General features: G+C 34.3%; 1 protein-coding gene across 5 annotated transcripts in view; it reads left to right on the forward strand.

Annotated features, from left to right (window-relative positions):
- LOC140436466 (breast cancer anti-estrogen resistance protein 3 homolog) overlaps positions 1–27,854 on the forward strand; it is a 293,734-nt gene that overhangs the window by 143,382 nt on the left and 122,498 nt on the right. The window contains exon 1 of one of the 5 annotated variants that reach the window (XM_072525309.1): positions 22,558–22,874. The exons of the other annotated variants lie outside the window; for them this stretch is intronic. The gene's annotated coding sequence lies outside the window, so the exon portion shown is untranslated. Of the gene's footprint in view, positions 1–22,557; positions 22,875–27,854 lie in introns of those variants that run through there. 5 annotated transcript variants of the gene reach the window in all.

Here is a 27,854-nt window from a genome sequence, read left to right on the forward strand (position 1 = left end):
CAAATTTAATTTAGGTATAAATATTTAACCTACAAAAAATTAATTATTTTTACCTCTAATCCACAGTTACGGTACGGGCATGATGGACGATATTCACTAAGATTCACACACTTCCCAACGCAACTCCACTTTGATCACTATCATCCACTATCGCCATCAATGTTCCATCACTTCAATGTTCCATCGTTGTTCCCCAATACTATACTACAATCACAATCAAGATGCAGTAGAAATAAACACACCAAGATACTTAAATGATTCGACGAGCACTCCCAAATCATGATTTACAATGTAGAATCTTTGTAAATCATAATTTGGGATGTATACAATGTATATACATTGTAAATCATCGTTTGGGAGTACTCCTTGTAACATTCAACGTATTTTGGTTTGTTTATTTCTAGTGCATCTTGATTGTGATTTTAGTATAGACAAATCTGCTTCGATATCATTCTTCCATATCTTCCTAGAACTACCTACTGATCTGCTATCATCTTGTCTCTGATAAAGAGAAGAGAAGATAAAAAAATAAAGTTTTTAATACTCCCTCTGATCTAAAACATGACCTGGCCCACATATCCGGTTAGCTTTTATATTTTTTATTCTGTTGTCACTACCACACAGAGTCACTTCGCGAGCAGGAAATTCTCTTTGTAGCAGTACTTGTATCTTTGTAAAATGTAAAGTATACAAAATTTTCGCTTTGTAAGATATTTCCTACGGAAGATTTTAAAATTGTGAGATACATGGCAGATAGTCTTCGAAAGCTAATTACTAAATTTTCCTCAACTTACATTAAATTATGGTTCAAACTCCCAAATGAAATTCGGAAACCTCTTAGCTGAAAAATTTGCAGTTACTAAGGGTCTCAGACAAGGATGTTGTATCTCTCCGACTCTATTTAAGATTTATATCTCTGCAGCTCTGAAACAATGGAAAAGGAAAGTCAAAGGAATGGGTATACAATTGAACGATTAGGATTACATATATACTTTACAGTTTGCAGATGATCAGGTGGTGATCTCAAATGACAAAGATGACATGGAATACATGCTTAGAAAACTAATTGAAGAATACCAGAAATGGGGATTAAATATCAATTTAGAAAAGACAAAATACCTCTCAATTGGAGCTGAAGCCGAACAACTCGATATCGATGACAATCAAAAAATAAATCCATGCAACGAATATAAATACCTGGGCGTCATCTTCGACCGTAGTGGAAAAGACGAACGAGAAATAGAACATCGAATTGTACAAGCACGAAGAGCTATAGCATGTTTGAACGGAGTTCTATGGAGTAAAGAAATATCAAAGAAAAGAAAATGGAACATGTATGAGACAATGGTTAAAACTAGCCTACTTTATGGAGCCGAGACATGGAGAATAACCGAAAAATATAAGAAAAAGGTCGAAGCCACGGAAATGGATGCCATCAGAAGATCGATGAGAATATCAAGAGCCGCAGAATACGGAATGAAGTGATAAAACAACAAATGGGTATAGAGGGCACTATAGTTGAGGATATTGAGAGAAAACAGCTCATATGGTATGGGCATGTGAGCCGAATGGGGGACGAAAGATTGCCTAAAAAAACGATGATGTGGCAACCCCCAGACAAGAGGAAACGAGGAAGACCACCACATAGCTGGAACCTGGGAGTTAGGAAAGCGATTAGCGCTCGAAATCTGGACGAAGACCTAACTCAAGACAGAATACAGTGGCGTTTGGGAGTCGGACAACGTCGTAAGACGTTATAAAAAAACCGAATATATATATATATAACATTAAAGTTACATCTTCATATGCTACTGTTACATAATCATGTCGTCCTCTTTCATTATTTTTTGGGATCACTAAACCTGTTTCTCTTAATCTTTGATGAAGAGCTGTAAGTATTGAGTGAGTGGGGTCACGGGAAATTGGGAAATCAAATCAGTTGGGAAATTTTTTAGGATATCTATTACACCTTATTTTGCCATAAACTAAAGAAGATCAGCAAATTTCTTATTAGTAAAAACCATTTCTGTTGAATTGAAATTGTTATATTTAAATGCCACAAAGTAAAAACTAAAAGATAAACTTCACGAACTGACCACAATTTGACAATCAAAAACGTAGCATATACTTCTGTTGACAGGTCAACGCCAACTAGTGCAAAAAATATTAATTTAAGTTTCATGACTAAAAAATGAAAATTTCACAAATCGATTTTTCTGGACAACGGTGTATCCTATCGACTTAGAGTAAGAGTACCTTTTAATACTAGAATACCTAAAAATTTAATAATCTATCGTTATTCGTTAAAATAACCGTTGACCTGCCCAAAACGGACGCCTATGATCGGTACTAGAAATTAGCAATTTATGAAGTCGTTTCAACTCTGGAGGATAAACAAAATTTTATTTCAAATTTTTTTTTTTAGTAAATGGTATAAATAAAACACCCAAACAGGCTAAATCACAAATACAGAACGTTTTCGGAATGTAAATTCCATCATCAGTGTAACCTGAGAGTAATTAACCACTTTAATTAAAAAGAACGTAAGATTTAAAATGTTGACTAAGGTTATGCAAAATGTAATTAATATGTACTTACAAAGTGCACATGCTATGAGCCACTAAAATATATGGGTGAAAACCCTTTAAATGTTATAAATTTACAAATATGTTACATTATATGTTATTTAAAATTAGGATGTTTAAGTTACCGTTGGAATTGGTAACATGGCAACGTATGGCTCTACATCGGTTAATTGGTCCTGAGGCACAGTGTCTTCGAGGACCTGTTGATAACAACTGATAAAAATGACAATATTGACATGTTAAGGCAGATGTCGGAACAAAGCAGTCAGTGCAACCTACGATAGTTGTCTAAAATGACAGAAGCCAGCATTATTTAAAATTGAATAAATTACAATTGTAATAATATAACAGTATCAACCATCAATGTTGTAGTCTGTAATGTGAATTTGTCCTATATTTATGTTGAAAAAAATTGAAAAATTTTTGTTTTATAAATTAATTTAGGTAAACTGGAGTACATCAAATTTTGTAGGTATCGATAGGCAACCAACTATACATGTGTCTAAATTTGATTGTTCTTAACTAAAGATTTTAACAACAGGTCCTGTATGTTATAAAACATTTGGGACCTAGGAAATAGTGAAAAAGACATATGTAGGAAGATGGTTCTATAAAATTTATTGTTGAGGAGTGATATAGTAAATGATATGTTTAAATTTGCTGTTGAGATGAAATTTGAATATGAAAAGACTGTTTTTATGATGAAAAGTTCATGTATTGCTTAACTTACAACAAGCAATACATGAACATATATGTATTTTAGTGGCTCATAGCATGTGCACTTTGTAAGTATTAACCACATTTTGCATAACCTTAGTCAACATTTTAAATCTTACGTTCTTTTTAATTAAAGTGATTAAATACTTTCAAGTTACACTGATGATGGAATTTACATTCCGAAAACGTTCTGTATTTGTGATTTTGTGTTATGTTATGTTTTATTTATACCTTTTACTAAAAAATTGAAATAAAATTTTTTTCTGATACATGGTATACAGCCAGCTACAGGAACTTAGTTTCCTAGTGGATCTGGAGGATAAATAATCGTACTAGTTTTCATTTTTTTGAATAGAAGCGTTCTGGAGGTATTTAAAAAAAACTAATTACAAGGCGCCATCTTCAAGAAGCTCTAGCTCCCTTATTCATTCTACACAATCATTGGCAAACTTATTAACATGGTTTTAAAAAATTCAAATGTTATATGGTCGTTGGTTTAGTTGCTTTTAACGACCAATTAAAACGAGGCTCACCTACATCATCCATCAGTCGGATGGATGATCCGACGTCGGATCCATCCGTCCGAACGGATGGAAATCATCCATCTGTTCACCGACGCGTAACAAAAAAACAACATGTTAAAATTACATGTAGAATTTCGGCAACATGTTGAATGTTGCCGAACAAACATTATTGATAACATGTTATGTTATTAAGTGAGGACGGACCTTAGAAACTAACGCCTTGGGGTAAAAATGCTGGTGATGAGTTTGATCAGTATCTGAGGTGATCAGTTTTTAGGTCTCCAAAGGTTGCCGGTGGTCAAATATCTCGGAGTCCTCGGATATCCTCTTTTTTAGGGTTTTACATTAATCATCGCGCTACTGATTTTGGTATATGGATTAAATTCTAATAAATAACATGTCCATTTGATCGTCTTCTACGTCATTAAGATCAAGAGCTTGTACTTACATATCTTTGGTTTAACTGTACATGTTCTAGGTTTGTTCGATTAGACTTAACATCAACCACTTGTGGAACTATAATTTCTCAGCTTTGCTATACAGATCTAAAGCTTAGGCGTTCAAGAAAAATCGAACTTAATAGACTCAATATTATTTGGTAGTGTTATTGACGCATTCTAGGAATATTATAGATTGATAAGAGTTACCAACGTGGGATTGTTATTATATTACATTATTACATTACAAAATTCAGAAAGATGAAGAAGAAATGCCCTGAGAAAACCTAAATATACTCAACAAACGCTGTGCTACGTCTGGTCGACTCTTCTATATGCAGTTGAAACGTGGACCCTTAAAACATCAACCGTAAATAAATTGGAGGCCTTTGAAATGTGGATCTACCGGAGAGTACTCAAAATTTCATGGACATCGCATACCTCAAACGAAGAAGTGCTGCATAGAATAGGCAAGGAAAGAGAACTTTTTAACACAGTAAAAGTTAGAAAAACATCATACCTAGGCCACATACTGAGAAATAATAAGTACCAATATGCCTAACTTATAGTGAAAGGAAAAATCGAGGGAAAGAGAGGCCTTGGAAGGAAAAGAGTATCGTGGCTCAGGAACATCCGACAATGGACAGGGCTAAATTTTGAACAGCTAATAAGAACAGCTGAAGATAGAGAAGAGTTTAAAATTGTAGTAGCCAACCTCCATTGAGGAGAGGGCACTTTAAGAAGAAGAAGAATACTCAACAAAACATTGAAAGGTAAAACAAAAGGTAGGAGTCACGAAAGAAGAACTTCTTTAGCAGCAAAAAAATTTGATATATCAGTCCTTGTTGCTATTAATTGTCGTAATATCTATTTTTATATATTTTAGATATATTTAATATTTGTTTATCAAATAGTTTATTCAACGAGCTTCTTTTACGTAAAATATCTTTAATTCCGGTTGAGTTTACCGAAAGTACAAGCTGATTATAGCCGCAAATGTCAAACATGGAACAAAAAATTTCGGTTTAGCAGTGTTGGCATGTTTTATAAATGTGCTGTATGCTTTGGCAATAATTGACCTTTGATAGATTAGGGGATAGATTTGGCAATCGTCAAATCAGCAGTTGCCAGAATGCAACAGATGTTTGCAATTATTCTCGAAAGAGACAAATATTTACTCGTTATTGTTTTCTATAAATTAAAAATTGCAGAATTTATCGAATAGTATAATCAAAATATACTTTTTGAAAGATTTCTCTCTTTATATTTCAAGCATATAAGATATGCATTATAAAAACATCCCAACACTGCCAAACAGAAATATTTTATTTCATGGTTGACATTTGCGGCTATATTCAGCTTGTACTTTCGGTAAACTCAACCTTAATTCCTTTTTAAAAAATTTAAGTTATGAGGTCTTTTATCTTTTAGGGTTCTTTTTATATCAATGAGTTATTTGATTCATTACAGAGTGTTTATTGATATTCCACCTAGTTAACTTAATAATATTACTATGTTTTGAAACAAACGTGATCTAATTCATTAGAGCCCTTTGGAAATTAACTCCTCTATGAGCCTTATTTATAGGATCCAATCAAATGCCTTTCCGAAAGCCAATAATAAGATTATAGCAGGATTAGAATTAGGTTTCTTGTTTTTCAAATCTAATTTAGCCCACTTTAGCAACATAATTCTATGAATGCTGTCGCTCCAAGGCATACGGATTCCTGAAAAGCCATTATAACTTCCTAACCCTAACAAAATTCCTAATGAAATTGTCACCGAATATAAAGCAAGGTCACCTCACGTGAATCTGAATTGAAATCGATTAAGTATTTAGCCCGGGGCCGGGACGGATCTGCCGTCAAAACAGCTCTTAAAGACATGATTCCAGTGGCGGGTTTTAAGGGAGAAATTTATAAGGAAAATCAAATAAGAAGCCCAAATGAGAATATTTTATTAAAATAATTAGTATAATCACGTAGTGCTACAACCCTGGGTGGGTCTTGGCTGACTGTACAACTTTTTTCCAATTTGTTCGGTCTTCCATCAACCTAGGGTCAAATGGAATGTTCATTTTCCGGAGATCTGCTTGGATGTTATATCTCCATCGCATTCTGGGACGTCTGAGTGGTCTTTTGCCTGTGGGAATCTTCTCCCATACCAGTTTTTTCATGCTTGGTGATAAAATTCAAGATATATTGTATATTACTGAAATTTAGAGGATTTATCAGTTAAATTCAGTAAGAATAGTTACAGCTAAACATATATTTCTTTGGAAACATCTTCAACTGCATTTGAAACTACTTTATGGTTAGTTTATTGACAAGAATTTATGTAAAATAAGTAGGTAGTGCATGATACTTCAATAAATAAAAATCAATATTGAACTCTAGTATAAAGCAGGTATTAAAAAACAGATAAATGTTGCATACAGAATTTCAGAATTCTATTAATTTGCGTAGACTTACGTGGTAAAACAAATATTTATATGTTTATAACAACTCTAAAGAAAAAAAAAAACTACACATAAAATACCTAAACACCAAAAAACAGGAAGACTTAGACCTATATAGAGCGAAAAACAGAGAGGTAAAGAAAAGAGTAACAAATGAAAAGAACTAACGATGGGAACAAGCATGCACAGAGATAGAACGACATATCGGAGGAACGAGAAATTCAGAATCATGTAGAACTACTTACAGAAAACCGTCCCCAATTTCAGGAAGAGAATATAGAACATGCAGGAAATGGGGCATACGACCAGATAGAAATAAGCCTGGCAGAAGTTAAAAGAGCAATCAAGACATTGAAGAACAAAAAAGCCAAAGGACCCGGAGGAATACCAAACGAACTAGTTAAAAACGGAACGGAAAAGTTATTCGGCATGCTACATAGAATGTTCGAAAGAGGACTAAATGGAGAAGAAATACCTGCGGAATGGAGACAAGCATACATCACATCCATACATAAGAAAGGAAACAGGAAAAAATGTGAAAACTATAGAGGAATTAGTATAATACCGTCGGTAGGTAGACTTTACGGGAAAATTATTAAAGAAAAACTAGAAACTGAAATAATAGGAAAAATTGGAGAAGACCAAGCAGGGTTCACAGTAGGAAAATCATGCCTAGATCATACGTACACATTAGAACAACTGATAGAGAAGAAAATGGCAAAAGGTAGACCGGTCCATCTGGCCTTTGTTGATCTAAAGAAAGCATATGACTCAATACCTAGAGTCAAATTATGGGAAGCAATGAATGATCTCGGAATCCGACAAACGCTAATAAAAGCAGTTAAAGCACTATACAAAGAAAACAAAGTAGCTATTAAATGTGGAAATAAAGCTTACAATCCATTTAAGACGACAAAAGGACTTCTACAAGGCTGTGCTACGTCCCCTACTGTGTTTAAAATATTCTTGGAAAAGACACTCAAACCATGGAGGAGAAAGTGCGAAGGAATGGGCATACCAGTAAGAGACGAATACCTATACACCTATATCAAGTTTTGCCGACGATCAAGTAGTCATCGCACAAGATGAAGAAGATCTCAGCTTTATGCTCAGAAAACTAGAAGAAGAATATAAAAACAACGGAATGGAAATAAACTTAGAGAAAACCGAATACCTAACAACAGAAAACAAGGATATGAGAAACCTAGAGATAGACGAGGGAAGACAAATAAATGGAACAGATAAATTCAAGTATTTAGGAACCATAATATCGAACCAGGGAACAACAGAAGAAGATATAAACAACAGACTGAGACAAACAAGAAACTGTATAAGACAACTAAACTCAGTGTTGTGGGATAAGAACATTACCATAAAGACAAAAAAGAGAATATATAATACCCTGACAAGAAGTATCCTGACATATGGGTCCGAAAACTGGACAATAAACAAGAGAAATAGAGGTAGAATAAGAGCAGTAGAAATGGAGTTCCTGAGGAGAAGCTGTAGACTTACAAAAAGAGACAGAATTGAAAACGCAGAGATTAAGCGGAGAATGGGAGTGCAATCGGACATAATCGACTATATAGAGGAGAAGAGACTATCCTGGTACGGCCATGTCAGAAGAGCGGACAGAGAACGCTGGATAAACAAAATCACAGAATGGAGCCCGATTGGAAGAAGAAAGAGAGGAAGACCCCGAAGGTCATTCAGAGATAAAATCGACGAGGCTATGGAGAAAAGAACCCTGCGAGATGGAGACTGGAATGACAGGGAAAATTGGAGAAAACGGTTGAGTGAAGGAAGACAGTGAAAACTGTGGAAATCCTTAGTAGTAGTATAACAACTCTAGAAATTCTGATGTTGTTCTGCTTTTTTGTCAAGATTACGATGCTATCGCCGTGTGATATAAGGGTAGGGGGGGGGGGATATCGACCGCAGGGTAATATCGATCACTCTCAAATTTCATCTAATTGACGTCGCAGAGCAAAACAAATGCGCACATGTTGAACGCATCAACAACGGGTGGTGCACTGGCCACTTGGTCGTTTTTCATACGCCTTAGGCACTTACTTACTTACTTACTTAATCAGTAGAACCCATTTGTACCTTTCGGTGTTGGGCCGTTTACAATACAATTCATTAAATTACAATATTTGACAGTCTTCTGAGGTGTCCTAGCTCTTAACGAACTTTCTCCATTCCTTCCTATTGGATGCCATCTGTGTTGCTTCCTGCCAAGTCTTACCCTTACTCTGCAGTATCTGCGAGATGTCACTGTTCCATTCTTTAATGGGTCTTCCTCTTCTGTTCTTCCCTATTGGTTTGGCGTCCCACACTCTTTTTACTTGTCTATTATTGTTCATCCGGGTTAGATGTCCGAACCATGCCAATTTTTTCTCTTTGATTGACTCGAGTATCGGTTTGATACTCGAGTCTTTCTCTTATTTCTTCATTTCTGATTCTATCAGTTCTTTTTACTTCTATCGTTCTTCTGAGGTATTTCATCTCTGCTGCCTGAATTCTGCTCTGATGTCTTTTGTTTAATATCCAATTTTCTGCTCCATATGTCAATGTAGGTCTATATATTGTTTTGTATATGGTCATCTTGGTCTTTGTTGATATTTCTTTGTTATTAAGGAATCCTCTATTTAGTGCTTGGAATAGTTTTCCTGTGTTTTCCATTCTGTTGTTAAGATCATCCTCGATGTCTCCTTTGTTGTTGATTACTGTTCCTAAGTATTTGTATGAATTTGTCTGTATTATTTTTTGTTGGTCTATCATTACTTCTATTGAAGTATTAGGCACTTAATGTCTAGTAAATTTGTGTTTTGTAGAAGATTTTTATAAGATTCTACAATCGTATTTTAAGGTAAGGGATCCTTTATTAGCTGAAGTCAGCATTTTAGTATTCACAATGGATGAAAACATATTTCTAGAATACAGATATCACAAAATCATATAATTTCAGGTTGTGTTTTCTAAAAAAGTTCATGTTAACAATGAGCACACTTTCGCACAAAATCGACCATGGTGGTCGATTTTATCCCAACGTAATCGATATTACCCTAATTGTGATAGGTCTCAAGTGATGTTATTTATTTCAGATACCACGAACATATCACAGAAAAACAACACGGTCCTTATGGGGAGAAGAGGCGATGCAAAGAGCCCTCAACGATATAGCTGACAAAATACTTTCGATAAGAGGAGCATCCAATATTATACAACACCCTTTATGGAACATCCCTTATGTTCCCTTATAGAATATTGCAAGACCGACTAAGAGGTCGTTTCGAGGCCAAAAGAATTACGTCAAATGGTTTTTGAATATGCAGAGCAAAAACAAAATTAAACATCCATTTAAAATGACAACGAAAATGTGTGGAAAAGACTGGTTTTATTCATTTATACACTGTCATCTAGAACTCAGTTTAAACCAAAAGCAACAAGTTTGAGTAGAATTACTGCTTTTAATCGTGAAGAACTAAATATATTTTACAAAAACTTGGCAACTCTATGTGGGTGAACGAGGACAAACCACGACGCTAGTATGCGCTTTCAGTGCCTCAGGTCAATATATTCCACCTATGTTTATTTATAGAAGAAATCGGATAAAAGAAGGTTTGAACAAAAACGGTCCTATTAGGGCAATATACAGATGTTTCAAATCAGGGTGGATAACGGAACAACTTTTCTTGGAATGGTTGAAACATTTTCAGCGGCATGTTAATGCTTCTAAAGACCGTCCAGTCCTTTTAGTGCTAGATAATCACACAACGCGTTCAAGTCTGGCTTCCTACAATTTTTGTCGCGACACCCGAATAAATCTCCTTTCACTGCCACCGCACACCTCCCACCGTCTCCAGCCTCTAGATATCACGTTTTTTTTTTATTCAAGACAGCTTAGTACTAAGAATGTGACAAGTATATAAAACAAAAAAAAATATGAGAAAATCAATACAACAGACGTTGCGGAACTTGTTAGAAATGCCTTTAATAGGGCTGCGTCTATTGAGAAGGCTGTGAATGGTTTCCGAACCACAGGGATCTTTCCCTTCAATCCCGATGTTTTTTGTGGAGAAGAATTAATATCTGTACCAGTAGTTGAACAATATCAAGATCATGTGTCTTCTCTGCCCGATACACATCAAACACCATCGCCAACACCAGTTCCCCTAGATGAACTACCAGGGCCCAGTGGAGTCCAAAATAGAAAACCGAGACCAAAAGCAGCACCATCATCAGAAGATTCTTTATCTGAATCAGAATCAGAGGAAGTTTTAGACATTGATCTGATCGACGATAAGGATAAATTTGTGCAGCTAACAAATGAAAGCTTATCTCGTAGGTATATCTTTCAGTGAACTATTCCCTCCGGCACTACCAGTCAGTAGTTATACAAAAACTAGAAGCAGGCGACCATTTTAACATCAACACCATTGAAGGGACAATTAGAAAATAAGGAACAAAAAAAGTAAAAATAAAAATGAGGTTGAGAAAGTTAAACGAACAATTGGAGCTACTAAGATAAAAACAAAAAAAGTTATCAAGAAGAAGACTTATGGCGTGAAAGCACACCAAACACGAGAAAGCAAACTATGTGCAGTATGTTCGGAGTTTGAATCAAATGAATTATGGTGGATATGTCGTCTCTGTGGTCTCTGGGCTCGTGCAGACTGCACGGAAACGGATACTGCTACTCTTTATATTTGCTCAAACTCTAAATGTAACTAAAGAAATATGTATTTTATACTTAAACCTAAGTAAACTTAACCATTGAACTTGTCCATCTGTGATCGATATTTCTCATCCTTGATCGATATTACCCATCTCCTTTGTCGATATTACCCGATTGATCGATATTACCCGAATTTGTTGGGTTTCAAAAATATGTATTTTTAAAATATTTGTAATTATTTTATATTTTAGAACCAGTAATTGGTTAACTGAATGAACTAAATATCCATATTGTAAGTTTCAAATTCGTAAAAGCTATAGCAAACAGTCTATGTACAGCTAGGTTTAATTAAATTGCTTGCTTCAAAGGGCGTTTTAGTAAAAACCTCCTGCCTTTCTATATTTAAAATAATAATTATGTACTTGACTATGAGTTCTGTGTTCAAGAGCCATGACCTCACCCTAGAAACAAAAATAAGGCTCCTTAAATGTTATGTGTACTCAGTGCTTCTTTACGGAGTAGAAACGTGAACATTGAAGGCGCAAACTCTATCAAAACTTCAGGCTTTTGAGCTATGGTTATACAGAAGGATCCTGAAGATACCATGGAGAGACAAAGTTACCAATGAAGAAGTACTGCGGAGGATGAACACAACTGCGGATTTGGTCAACATCGTGAAGAGCCGTAAGCTGCAGTACTTGGGACATATAATGAGAAATCAAGGCAAATACGAGCTACTTCAATGCATTTTGTAAGGAAAAATTGAAGGAAAAAGGGCCCCAGGACGAAGAAGAATATCCTGGCTTGCTAACCTGAGAGCATGGTATAGAAAGACCTCAACACAGCTATTCCGTATAACAACCAACAAAGTCATCATAGCCAGAATGATCGTCAACGTTCGGAACGGACAGGCACCCTAAGAAGAAGAATTATGTACTTACTTTAAAGTAGTTCTACTTTAAAACCAAGTAGTTCACGGGTTTTAGGAATTACTTGGCTCAACGCTGGTTTGGATATTCTGATTGTGAACTCCAAGTCCTTTCATGCTGTGTAATGGCTTTTCTCATGAAGGTGTCTTGTTTCGGGAATAGTGTTACCAAATCTAGCAGCTGTATAAATAGGCTGTGGTGTTCATTTTCAAATAATTGCGCCACACGTGAGAATACTGGCTTCTTTTCAGAAACCACTCCCTTGACCATCTGGTCTTTTCCCTCTTTATCCCTTTCCCCTCAGTCGTTTTATCGTCACATTTTAAAAAATAAAAGAAAGCAACCATAAAAGAGATTCCTCCATAATCAAAAAAATAGTGTCTAGGAACTTCGGTGAAAGCGGAAGGGAAAACACGTAGTGCGTATATACTGGACAAAACGTACATTTTGTCGTATCTTTTGTATACCCGATAAAACGTGCAAAAAACGTAGTATGAAAACCGGCCTTTTTAATTCTTGTTACTTCTAATAACAGTTTCTATATATAATGTATCTACTTGATTCCTTGTATCGAGCTCTTTCGTTGCCGTCCCTTTCTTCTATATTTTCTATATTTAAATAAAAAAACATAAAATGAATAGGCAGGTATTAAATAGAGACCATATCAATCTATGCAAATTTTTATGACGTTCTTTGTTGTGACGCTACTGCTAAAGAACCCATCCACTCGAACCATCAAAGGCAGCCGGTACAGAACTGAGTTCCATATATTATAATCCGCGCGGTATGCGTTCGTCTTTTTCTACCCGCCGCAAAACTATTTCAAGCATTTCCCACAACGTTTTCATAAAAATAAAAAATTAAAAACGATATCTTGCGATTTTGCTGATCTTCATACATACATCGTTGATTATATTACAGGTCCGGACTTAGGAAATTTGCGTGTATAGAATACACAAAATGTAATTATAGTATATATGTAAATAGATTCATTGTAGTTCGTTTTAGTCTCACCGGTAATTTTCTTTTAGACATTTAATTCGCATTTATGCATAATTCCTTTACTTTCTTTTTCTTTCTTTCTATTAATAGTATGGGACTATATTTTATGGACGTACTCTTCATTATCCATAAATTTCAAAATCACATAATTCTAATGGTCCAATAAGCTGTGTAATCACTTTCACTGATTATATAGTCCTGAATCTAACTTTTAGCAGTTTTTAAAGCAACTTTTAGGCAAAAATCTTATTCATCAACTTAGCCTTCTTCTAGAGTACCTCTTTTTTGCAAGGGTACTTTTATTTTGAGACCTGAAAATAGTTTGTTGTCACTAAGGGTTAGATCTGAAGAATACGGTGAAAGCAATTCCAAGTGCAGTTTATGTACTTTTGTCATTATCGTGATCGACTTGTGACACAGTACATTGTCTTTGTAAAGGTACACTTCTTTAAAGGTTCTTCGTTCGTGTCCGATTTTTATAATTTAATAGCCTAAACGCACCAATATTGCTATATAAAGGTCGCTATTGATAGTTCCTACTTTTTCAAAATAATCGCTAGACAAAATATCTTTTTGCATTGTATCTCAAAAATACGAAAGATAAAACCTTGTCAGTTGATATTTGCGTCTTTGATCGCTTTGGACGGCTTTTGCCGTCTGCTCAGACTGACTGCTAATTTAATTTTGAAGTGAAGAAAACGAAGAGGTCGATGCGTGTTTAACGCAATAAGTTAAAACTCTTGTATGTTGTACTCAAATTGGATAAACCCAAGGAATGTGCGGTTTCAGCAGGATGGTGCCACGGCACGTACTGCCCACACTTCAATGAATATTCTCCGCAACTTGTTCCCAGGACAACTCATTTCACGTTTCGGAGATTTGCCGTGGCCTCCGAGGTCTCCAAACCTATCAATTTGTGATTTTTTCTATGGGGATATTTAAAGAGTCGTGTATATGCTAGCAAGCCTCGTAATTTGATCGATTTGAAGAACGTAATTCGCCAGGAAATCCTGACTATTGTTCGAGCGATGTTAGAGCGTGTTATGGAGGATTTCATAAAGAGGATCGAAAACTGTATCCAACGTGATGGTCACCATCTTGATGACATTATTTTTCATACTTAATTAGATTGTAAATGGCATAATATAAGCTTCATTTTGATGTTAATAAAATAGTATTTTCTTGCAAATTTCTTGTTTACCATTTAGTTCAAAATCGTCCTATTGCCAATTGTCGCCCTGTATATATATATATATATATATATATATATATATATACATATATATATATATATATATATATATATATATATATATATATATATATATATGTATATATATATATATATATATATATATATATATATATATATATATATATATATATATATTAAATGGGATGTCATCGGAATAAGCGAAGTAAGACGAAAGGACGAAGAGTTAATAGAACTTGAATCGGGCAACATCCTCTATCACAAAGGAACAGAAAATGGACGAACAAGTGGAGTGGGGTTCCTAATTAATAAGAAATGGAAGGATAGGATAGTCGACATAGCAAGCACCTCAGACAGAGTAGCTAGTCTAAGTCTAAGACTATCCAGAAGATACACCATCCAAATTGTGCAAGTATATACACCAACCATATCCCACTCCGATGAGGAAATAGAGGAATTCTACAATGAAATAACTGAGGTGCTTAACAAGAACAAAAGCCAATTTAAGTATCTAGTCGGGGACTTTAATGCCAAAGTGGGTAAACAATCAAATCAAGAACAATGTGTCGGCAACTTTGGCATTGGAGAAAGAAATGAAAGGGGAGAGAGACTGGTTCAATACGCACATTACCAGAACCTCTCAATCGCCAATACCTATTTTAAGAAGAACCTCAACAGGAAATGGACATGGTTAGCTCCCAATGCAACTACCAAGAACGAAATAGATTTCATCCTAACTAATAAGCTGAAAACCATAAAGGATGTAAGTGTGCTCAACAAATTCCGAACAGGTAGCGATCACAGACTAATTAGATCTCGGGTCGTTCTAAACACTAAACTAGAAAGAATGAAATTACTCCAGAAACCAACTGCAGGAGTAAATATCACTAACCTAAGCAACAACTCGGAACGCTATCAAAATTTAATTCAAGAAAAATTACAAGACCCAACGAATAGCACACACTTAATGGAAACAATCTTAAATTGCGCCAAAGAAGTTGGAGGATCACAAGCACACAACAGCAATAGAAAACTTTCAGATGAAACAACAGCTCTCCTGAAACAACGAAGAGAAATGAAAATTAACTCCAATATTAATAGAATTGAATATACCGAACTGTGCAAAGTAATACGGAAAAAGATCGCAGAAGATATAAAAACCTACAATGAACGACTTGTACAAAATATAATCGAAAACCGTAAAAGCTATAGGAAAACCAAGAATAAGTTGACAATCGGTAGAAAGCAAATAATAGCATTGGGAAACAACAACGGAAGGATCACAAATAGGGATGAAATAATAAAACATGTAACCGAATTCTACGAGGGTCTATATAAAGCTCCGGAAGCACAAGAAATAGGCGAAGAAGAAATTGCGGTTCAAGAAGATGTACCAGATGTTCTCGTGGATGAGGTAGAGGCAGCTCTTAAAAGCATGAAGAACGGCAAGGCAGCCGGTAATGACGGTGTTACAGCCGAACTTCTAAAGATTGCTGGTAAAACAACTTGGAAAATCCTAGCAAAAATATACACAGACTGCCTAAAATCGAGACATATTCCAAAAAAGTGGAATTCAGCCAACATAATCCTTATTCACAAGAAAGGTAGCAAGGAAGACATTAGAAATTATAGACCGATCAGCTTGCTACCTGTGATATACAAGGTATTCACCAAAATCATTAACAACAGAATACAGAACACACTTGACGCTGCACAACCCCGACAGCAAGCAGGCTTTAGAAGTGGCTTCAGCACAATGGATCATATTCAAACATTAAGGGAAGTAATGAGCAGAACAAAGGAATATGATCTACCACTGGCGCTAGCATTCATAGACTTCGAGAAGGCATTTGACTCCGTATACCCAAGAGCAGTCATAGAAGCTCTTGTCGACCAAGGAGTAGATAAACCATATGTCGAAACGCTAGCAAATATATACAAAGAGGCCACAGCTAGAGTAAGCATATATGAAAATACCCCAGAATTTCCCACTCAGAAAGGAGTCCGACAAGGAGACACCATATCCCCTAAGCTCTTCAATGCAACCTTAGAAAATATCTTCCGGAAATTAGACTGGAACAACCAAGGTCTATGTATAGATGGAGAATACCTAAACCATCTTAGATTCGCTGATCACATCATTCTAATTGCTAGAAGTCCTGAAGAATTACAACTGCAAATTAATGACCTTAATACAGCCAGCAATGAGGTAGGCCTAAAAATGAACCTAGCAAAGACTAAAATAATGTGCAATGATCTGATCGCCAACGTGGAAATAAAAATTAATGAAACCTCGCTAGAAGTAGTAGATGAATACATATACCTGGGACAGCTCATACATAAATCGGGATCACTACTTCCGGAAATCAACAGACGAATAAAACAAGCGTGGTCAGCATTCGGACGAAATTCCATAGTCTTCAAGTCCAAAATGCCACTATACCTCAAGAAGAGAGTATTTGATCAATGCATATTACCCGTCTTGACATATGGATGTGAAACTTGGATATTAAAGAGAGAAATAACGTCGAAACTCCAAGTAACTCAAAGAGCAATGGAAAGATGTATGCTAGGGATAACAAAGAGGGATCGTAAAAGAATTGAATGGATACGGAGGCAAACCCAGGTGACTGATGTAATCCAAAGAATAAAATCCCTGAAATGGCAATGGGCAGGACATATGGCAAGAAGAACAGATAACAGATGGACCACTAGAACAACTATGTGGTACCCCAGGAACGCTAAGAGACCAAAGAGGCGCCCGAATCTCAGATGGGATTATGATATTAGAAAATTAACAGGAACAACGTGGTCTCGAATAGCACAAGATAGAAAAATATGGGCGCAAATGAGCGCAAATTATTAGAACAACGTATAACTAAGACATCGTCGAATAATAATAAGAACATAGAATAACATTGAAATAAGGGAGGCTGCACCGTAATTGGAAACGGTTGATAAAGCTGCACATGATGATGATGATGATGATGATATATATATATATATATATATATATTAAAATACCTCCAAAAATTATTAGCATACATGTTTATCAAATAGAATTCGTTCTACGTACGTGAACCTTCAATAATACATGGATAATATAATACAATTACAATCTAAAATACAGCTTATTATTCTACATAAACAAATCAAATAATATTCAGTGTCCTTCCTAATGCAATTTTGATATAACGACAGTACCAAGAAAAATTTGTATGAATTATCCAATTCTCTCCACAGCTCCGTGTCCCCCCTCAGAACAAATTTGATCTCCTTCGACTATCGACAACTTATTCACACGTTACTAATATGATATAATATTTTTTTACCCAAAATTCTCAAATTTAATATATTATGAATGTTTCTCCCGTTGAAACACTTCCTCTGCCTTGAGTTGTCCAATTCCTTGTTCTATGCAAAATGAACTATCAGTTCTCAGCAGCCTTATATGTAATTGGCAATATTAAACAAGATATTGCAATTTAGTGTCTTCAATGCTCTCCTTTGAATGCACGTACCTTTCCAATGATGCCAGCCTCTTTTCCTCTCGCCAAACTTAATCTCTCGTTCCGAAATAAACAGCGATACGTAGAATACAAGTAGGAAAAGCTTACTTACAAATTTGTACCAGATCAGCTACCGTCGGACACAATTACTTCACCAAGTCACAACTTTCTTTATCACTTACTACCCTTAGATACCACCTCGAAAACCAACCATTCACTTTAAGAAACTGGAACTAACTAACTCTCTCATCTCCTCTTCCATCCATCCAATCTCTCATTATACACACCCACATCCACTTTCCAAATTCTCGGCCAATCAGAAATTTGCATACCACTCCCACATAAAATCAGAAATACCTACAAACTTTCCTAATTCATATTATTTCTACAAGGACACTTAATTTCTACTGGGTATTTACATATTCCGAACAATCATTTATTTATTAACTATTTTATTGTCCTTTTCATGGCGCAAATCCGGCTTACGGAACACTTTATGGCTTATGGGGAAAAACCATCGTTAACTTCTATTCATTGTACCCGCACTATTCACTTGTTATATTTATACAAAAGATTATTTATGACTAAGATTACCTTTGGTTAATTCCAAGCAGCTCGGAGTATTTTTTATTTTTTATAATCTCTGAAATATTGATTTCATCGTACATTTAATATTTTTACCCTTCAATTTTGAATACCACAACAATATATATATATATATATATATATATATATATATATATATATATATATATATATATATATATATATATATATATATAGATTTCCACTATAAAAAATAATGAAGAGCTTTATCTTTACAACTATCAGACTATTCAGAGCACTAATTATCATATTGGCAAAGGCGTTAAAAAAATTTAAAATTAACTTACAATTTTGCAGCAAATGGAATAGCAAACCTTGTAAGAATCCATGTAAATGGATTAATCCAATAAGGTCATAGTTAGTTGTTGTTAGTTGGCATGTTAACGAATTTTAAAACACAATTATTCAATCACGAACTACTAATATATAATACATACAACTAATCCTCGTCCGTCTCTTTTCTGATATTTCTAGAATGCCGAATATTATCTACACCTTTTGAAATTTCCAATAACAGATTTTTATTGTATTTTAGAGATTAAACAAACTACGAATGTTTCTCCCTGATATTAAATATCTCTTGTAAAATACCAAGAACATTTAAATGGATTATATCCAGATATGGGCATTTTTATTTCGATTTATATAAAAATATGCAAAATGTTGCGAAAAAAATATGCGAAATATTTGCCTAAGTCTGCTAATATTACGTAATTTGCCAGTAAAATCTTGTTGCATAATTATCTTCCAAAATAGATTTTATATTATTGCTATCTAATATTTCTTTCTTGTCCTTTTTATTATCCGAGATTTTGTTGACAACATTCCATAAATCTCCGGTATAAGATTTGTTATCTTCCACTAATTTTTTGTAAAAACCATGTTTTGTCTGTTTAACAAAGTCATAAATTCATTTTTGGAATTTATAAAGTTGTGTTTTAATATTATTTTATTTTGTTTTTCTTTATATATTTTTAATGCCTACCTACTAAACTGATTTATGTAGGCGTCACCTAAGGTCATTAAATGATCCACCTATTTAATTTAAATGAATAAGTTTACGGAAGGTGGTTAATTGGTTATTTACTTGACCAATTACTTTCTAATATTTCCTACAGTGCTTTCTATTTGTTTTATTCTCAACTAATGAAATCCAAGTATGTGATTCATTGCAAGCATTTCGTTCAAATAATATTTTGGAGGTTGTACGTCTAAAATTACTGCTTTTTATGATTAATCGATAACGAACCTTTAAAATGTAAACTAGGTAAAAAAGAAAAATAGAAACAGTTGTTTTATAATTTGTATATTAAAATCTTTGTATTGTTTTGTTTTCTAATATGATGTGCCTTTTGTTAATAGTAATTTTTATTCTGTTGTACTACTCTAGGGGCCGGGGGGAGGGGGTTTGAGTATGCACTTCTATGTCCTCTCGGTTCCTTGACGTTTTTTATGTATTTTTTTTTCGTGCATAGAATCGATTTTTCGAGGGTACCAGGCTTATTAAACACGTCAGATAATTTGTTATCAACAACAAAATTGTTTGAATGATTGTATCTCCGAAATTATTAGAGATATTTATTTTACCAAAATGAAAATTGTTCCTTTAAAAAAAATAAACAAAATTGCTTTTGGTAAACTTAGATGCGATTGTTAAAACCGGAGTTATAACAAATTTTGTGAAAAACAATTGCAAAATAGACATTCGATGAGGTTTTTCCAAGTAAATCTCAGCGTTCATACATGCGATTAACTTTCAAAACCACTCATTTTAAAGTTAATTGTTTCAGCTTTTTGCAAAATTACTTTATATTTATTAATAAAAAGGTTATAACAATTAATCATAAAAAATTTCACTAAAAAGTTGCGAATTAATTTGTTTATAAAAGATTTAAACAAAATTAAAGTATAACCTGTAAAAATCTGGCTGGAAGTTATAGAATAACTCAAAAGGAATAGTTTAAGATTTGACAAATGTTTGTATGTCAATTTTTGACCAAGATATGTCATGTATAAACTGCAAATCTATATGGCTCAGTTGTGTTTAAAACTCTTATAAACGAATTAATTCACTACGTTTTAACGAAAATTTAACTATAACCTGCTATAACTTTTTTATTTATAATAATAAAGTAATATGCATCTCCGAATCTACATGGATTTTACATACGTATTGGTTTTTATACGTCGTGAGCTGACCGTGCGAATGAGATATTCAGCAGAAATTTATTTTGGTAGTTATCCATAAAAGTTTGTAGTTTGTTTTTCTTGGATGTTTCAATTTCTTATAACTTTGCTTTTTTAATTAGAGAAGTTGTTTATGTTAGCAAAGTATGCGCAGCAATGAATGAGAAATGAATGAGCATGATTTGTAAAACTCAGTTGGATACTGAAGAACCGCAAAATACCTCAATAGTTAAGGAGTAAAGTGTTCAACCAATGCATCCTTCCTATTATGACATATGGATATCAACCCTGGATCCTAACCAAGGCAAGTATGAATAAACTAGCCACAAATGGAAAGAGCAATGTTAGATATACTGCTGTCAGATTAAAAGAGGAACGACTGGGTAAAATCAAAAACAAAAGTTGAGGATATCACAACAAAAATTGTCAAACTCGAATGGAGCTTCACAGAGACGACCAAGAGGAAGATCACAAATAAGATGGGTGGACGACATCAAAAGAATAGCCGGAACAAATTGGAAGTATGTTGCTCAGGATAAAGATCGATGGAAGGAGTTGGTGGAGGGCTATGTCCAAAAATGGTCGAGAGAAGGCTAAGAAGAAAAAGAAGAAGATCATACTATACTTATAGCAGCAAACAAATAAGAAATGCTACAACTTCTGCGAAGAGTTGAGTAGAAAATCTATAAAGCTTTAACACTATTCAACTGACGAAGTACTTGCAGGATCAAGTAATAAACAGATTTAACTACATATCTACATATCTTAAATCTATTATAACTAGCGATGGCAACTGCGAAGCAGAAGTTCGGTGGTGCATTGGTACAGCAAAAATAATGATTTGTCTACTTAAGTTTGGAAAGACAGATCTATCTTTTAAAAAAATCAAGATGAAACTGTTGACTGTGCTTATATTCTCAATAGTATTTCTATAATGGGCAGAAATTTGGACTCTTCGCATACAAGGACCCCAAAAATTATTGCATTTGAGATGTGGTGTTGGCGAAGAATGTTGTGCATCCCTTGAACAGCTTATTGGACAAACGTCTCCATTCTTAACCAATTTGACATCAAAAAAGGATGTCCACAACATGTGTGCAGCAAATTCCACAGTTTTTGGTCACGTGGTTCGCAGAGGTGGCGATAATTTAGAGAGATTAATTGTTTCTGGAACTGTTTCGGGAGGAAGACTAAGAGGACGGTCACCAACCAGAAGATCCAACAAAAATTCAGTGGCTACTCATTTTCTACTATTTTTATTACCATTTCCATTTCTTTTTTATTTCTTTTTATACTTTTTCTAGTTTCCATTCTATGTTAATTGAATATAACAATCATTAAAATTGTGCCTGTTCACGACTTTCAGTCTAAAAAAATTCCGTCATTTTCGGCAAATTCGTTAAATGACAATAAATTATTCGACGCAGTTTTTCTTAATTTTTAGGAATCCTGAATAAACTGATATAGAACAGAATCTCTTTTGAGACCAAATACGATTAGACTAATCCTCAATACTCTAAACGAAATTTTGCATAAATTTGCATGATTTAATTTAAAAAATATATCAGCTTAGCCTAAGCCGCCCCTGTCAATTTAATCGCGAAAGCGACTGCGTACAATGGCGTATATACCCCGCGATATGGGAAAAATCAATAATCGAGGGGTTAGTTTTAACGGCACATAGTGGGGGTGTGTCAAAATCAAACCGTGGTGTATTCAGCGAGATATCAAAAGATATCCGTGTCCTCAGCCTCTTGCAACGAAAAAATCGAAAACCAACACTGTCATGCTGCTGCCTATTGCGATTTTTCGGAAATTTTGTAACTTAGTGCTTTCGCGTAACACCAAATTAGTTGTTAAGTGCTTTTAAACAAACTAGTGACTTCCGCAAATTGACTAAGTCGTTAAGAGTGACAGAAAATCTCAAAAGTTGAACATCTGCCTCTCTGGAGCCCAACCATGACGATTAAATGGGTTTAAATTAATTAAGTGCGATAGGAAGCATGCAAAGAGCATTCTAGATGTGGTGAGTTGTTGACAGAAGTACATTTTTATTTACATCTCCCGTTGATTGAAGGTGGAAGTGTTTTTTTATGAATGATGGATGCGTGCTATAATAGTGGTAGTAGTAGTTGTAAAAATGTAGTGTAGTAGTGGTTAGTTGTGATATTTTGCTAGTGAGTTAGATTGAATATGTCAGAGTCTGAATAATTTCATGAATCATGAGGTAAATATTAAGAATTATTTCTGAGACCGAAAATATAATCTTAAAGCTTGGTAATTGATACATACTTGTAATAAGTAATTAGATTTGGTAAAATTTATTAGAGATATAATTTATAATTTTCCTCAACGTTTATCTAAAACCGAAGACTAGAACATTTATTATTTCAGTCTAGTATCTAGTCAAGATGTTTTTTTTAATGTTTTATTAAAAAGATCGCTTCATAGGAACTTAAATCGTAATGGATCTATTAATTTGCAAAATTAACTTGCATTAGAATGAAAATACTGACAATTTATACAATAATAATAATACAATGATAATTTGACAGTTGAAACGACGCTTAGGATATGTGCCTGTTTTGCATTTTGTCTTAGTTCTATTATTTTCTTTTAAAATAAGTGTATATTTTCTTTTTCATTGCTCTTCCCTTGTTGCAAAAGTAGCTCTTCCTATTGCTTAACCTTCGAGTAGTGGTGCTATAGTTTCTTACAAGTTTATTTGTCCCGGTGTCACAGACCAGGTGGGTATAAAAAAATAAATAGGAGATTTTTCTTTTTATTTTGTAGGAATTTAGAACGGGTAAATATATTAAAATGATTTAGTAAAAAAAAATATTTATACTTTAATAAACTTAACAGACCAATGATTTGAATAGTTATTGAAAAAAATATCATATGTATTAATTTTTCCTTATAAAATAAAAATAAAAAAACGTAACTCAACAAACATACTTAAAAAATGTTATCTAAACATAAATACAACAAATAGCTACAAAAAACAAAACGATATACTTTTATTGTAGTTCCCTGTGATATGCTCTAAATACATAAATGCATTGCGTTTGTAACAGGAAAACGAGTTTTTTTATTCTTTCTCCAGCCGCAGTAAGTTCCAGCTTCAGCGTCCTCGGACGACTACTAAGAGCTGCTCTCCCATTCAAATGTGGATGAACCAATGCGTCTGTTTGCTAAATCTCTTAAAAATGTCGTCGCCGTATATTTGGATCTTCTTTGTTTGCTTTGCCTGAATATTGATGCCTGCAACATTTAATAATGTGTAGAATATCACCATCGTTCAACTTCTCTACAACATCGACACAACCTTTTGTATTATTATAAGTAGTGACTATTACTGGTGTAGATTTATCACTACTGTTTATGTCAATATCATCATGATAGTGCATGCTTGATATTAACCCTACAGCAGGCGCGCCGACTACCCTTTCATAACCGGGCGCGCTGTGTATTTTGTACACAAAACACATTTTAGTTGATTTTACCAAATTTAGTGCGTTTTAACAAAATGACAACTACGATTTACAAAAATAGTTTATTGTTACATAAAATAATAAACATAAAACATGTACCTACGGGTTACTTCACTCGATTTCTTCTGATTGTTGCAGTTCATTGTTCTTACATTTTACGCAGGTAATTGTGGTTTCTGAATGCATTTTACATACAAATATTCTACATAGCCCACATCTAACTGTTGTGCTGGAATTTTTTGAGCCTGGACATATTGCACAACGTCCACGTTTTCTAGAGCTTTGCACTTCTGTTCTAGTAGGTTCTTCACATGATTTATATTTTATTAGAAAACCTTGAATATCCTGAGGAAGATATCACATTGTCGCTCTTTCTGAAAGATGTACTTTCATTAAACTTAAATTCTTTAGAAAAATTCGGCGACATATTTTGAGATTTGTTTTATTGGCGCTAAACAACACCTGCGCGTTGATACCCGCCATATCCATTAGAGAAAAAAATATAATTAGTGGCCATCTTCTGGTTATTCTTTTTACAGAATATGATGCACACATTTGGTCAATAGTATCCACACCGCCTTTTGTGGCATTATAATCTAGAATAATTTCTGGTTGTTTAGTTTCGACGTCTACGGTGGCAGTGTCATACATCGTGGATAAAAGTATGACCGACTTATTTTTTTGGAACAAATGAAACCAAAGTGACATTTTTCTGGAATCCAAAGAGTGACGTTTTGGGGTAAAAATTCAATAGGTATTTCCCTATTTGTTTTTTTTTTTTTCAAAGTGCCAATTGTAGTTATTTTATTTTCCAAAAGGGAAATAGCTAAAGGATAACTGGTATACCAATTATCGGTTGTCAAATTGCGATTTGAGCCTTTTATATAATCTACAATATCACGGGGAGAGTTTGATACAGCATAAGGCCCCTCAGGTTGCCGTCCACAATAAACCTCTAAATTTCCAACAAAGTAAGTTTGTGCATCGCCCAAAATGAACAGCTTGATACCGTATTTTGCTGGTTTATTTGGTAAATACTGGATGAAACTGCAACGTCCTCTGAATCCCTCTAGTTTTTCGTTTATTGTAACAAATTCACCAAGATTATAGGAATTTTTACAGTTACTAACAAATGCGTCCAATATTTTTCTAATTGGTGCAAGTTTGTCATATATTTTCCGTTCATGTCTTGTGGTTTTGTCATCAAAGCGCATTGAACGTAACAAAAATAAAAATCTTTTGTAACTCATTACAGCTCTAAGAATTTCTATACATGTTCCATCAGATGTCCAAAGTTCAAGTGAGTTAGTATGGTTAGCCTTTTTAGTGCCTAGGAGGTAAAGCACTCCCAGTAACGCCAGTATTTCACTTTTTGAAGTATGTTTCATATCTCGTTCTCTTTTATATTGAACAGATTCTTTTTTACTATCAATGTACAAATTAGTAAATTGTACAATGTTCTCTAATATATCAGAATCTATAATTTTTTCAAAAGCTGAAAGTTCTGAGGTCACTTTTGAAGCCACTGCCTTTGGTCCTGGAAGTATTTTGATAATATTTTTCTTTTTAATTTTTGATTGTGACGACAGCGGAGTCTTACGCCAAGCAGTTTTTTTATCTTTACCTTGAAAATATTCGAAAGCAGTCGTACTTACTGCAGTATTATCCTCGAAGTTACTGGCTCTGTCGTGGTCATTCTGTTCTTGTTCAGATTCAGAATTGTGGTCATCATGGTGTATTATTTCTTCATCTGTCTCAGATTCATCGGAATATTCTATTTCACTAGTTTCTGTTTCTAGGTCTTCATTAAGAATTTTATATAACTCAGCCTCAGTTAAAAACTTCTTTCTAGCCCTGCAAAAATAAAAAAAAAGTAACACACAAATAATATAACAATGCAACTAAATTCTTACATGATATGCTCTCAGCGTAGCCGTTATATTCCTTCTCAATTATGTTACAATATCCTGTTCAACCTAAAATAAAGTAAAACTAAAGTTAATTTGACTTTAATTTCGAATTACAACTTTTTATAAAGTAAAATAATTAATGGATAAAATACTTACACTAGAAGGCGCGCCGTGTAATATGTACACAAAATAGTCACACTCTCGTATTTCTAAGAATTCTCACAAAACTCAGCTGCAACAAAAAATATTACTCAACTATTCGAACGACAGATCTCTACTGGACGAATAGACGCGACGATATCGCCAGATTGATGACACTTCTATTTTTAGAACTTTTTCTATTAGACGTGTACAAAATACACGGGCGCGCCCGCTCGAGGGTTAAAATCGAGTAAAATTATCACAAACGATTGTGAAATCTGTCCTCTGTAAAGCCAAACAGGCTTGTTTGGATTTTACGTTTAGTGGGGTTTGAAAACTCGACTGGCAGTTCTGTTTTATATTTTCTTAGCGTTCCAATTGTAGTTATTTTGTAATCGCGAATCAACTTTTCCACAAGTGGAACTGATGTAAACCAGTTATCCATTGTCAAATTAACGCGTGAACCAGAAACCACGTGTGTGTGTGCACAATCTTAAACATCCCTAGGGTTATTAGAAAATGTATATGGGCCATCGGATTGAGATCCCATGAAGACTTCAATTTTTGAAGTATAAAATAGTTTTAAATTACAAACAGCAAATATCTTGAGTCCGTATTTATTAGGTTTTGAGGGAATGTACTGACGGAACAAACATTTACCTATGAAAGCAGAGAGGAACTCATCAATGGTAACAAATGCTGAATGATTATAACCATTTTGACAATTTTTTACGAACTGGTAAAACACCACACGAATGGTAGCTAGCTTGTCAATTTTTGATCGCTCTACACTTGCTTCCTTATCATCCTTATCATCAAACTTAATGCAATGTTAAAGAAATCGGAACCTTTGTAGAATCGTAGTTAGATAAAAAATTTCTATACCATAACCTTCTGTCCTCTAAAGATCTTCTGCGCTGCTACGGATTTCCATTTCATCAGTGATATTGGTATTTTGCTCTCGCGAATAGTTTTCTTGAATGGAGACTATGTATTTATTTGTATTTTCCACAATGATACCAATTATGATGGTCGACAGCGTCCTTTAAATTTTTAGTATTTTTTGTAGGCACTGGTAAGCGAATTATTATGTTATCCTGTCTTGATCTAATGGTTCATGGCTTCTTCTCCTCCTTGGCTAGGAGAATGCTTCTTCCCGTAAATTGTAAGGTTCTTGTCTAAAACAATAAAAATTTAGTATGACTTGTAAATACATATTCTAGATTGTTAGCATACATATGTAGAAACGACAAGCAATCTGAAAAACAGCAACTGTTTCATCTGCATCTGATATCTCCTGTTCTGATTCACTGTCGTGAATTATAACCTCCTCAATGTCCTGTTCCTCTTCCTCTGATTCATTTTTGCATGCCACTGATTCACTATCACTATTATCTAGTCCTACTTCTTCTAAACATTTCTGCAAGTAATCTTGCCCGCGCTCGCTAACCCCCATTGTCA

The sequence above is a fragment of the Diabrotica undecimpunctata genome, chromosome 3 (genome assembly GCF_040954645.1).
Source record: "Diabrotica undecimpunctata isolate CICGRU chromosome 3, icDiaUnde3, whole genome shotgun sequence".
NCBI classification, from domain to species: Eukaryota; Metazoa; Arthropoda; class Insecta; order Coleoptera; family Chrysomelidae; genus Diabrotica; species Diabrotica undecimpunctata.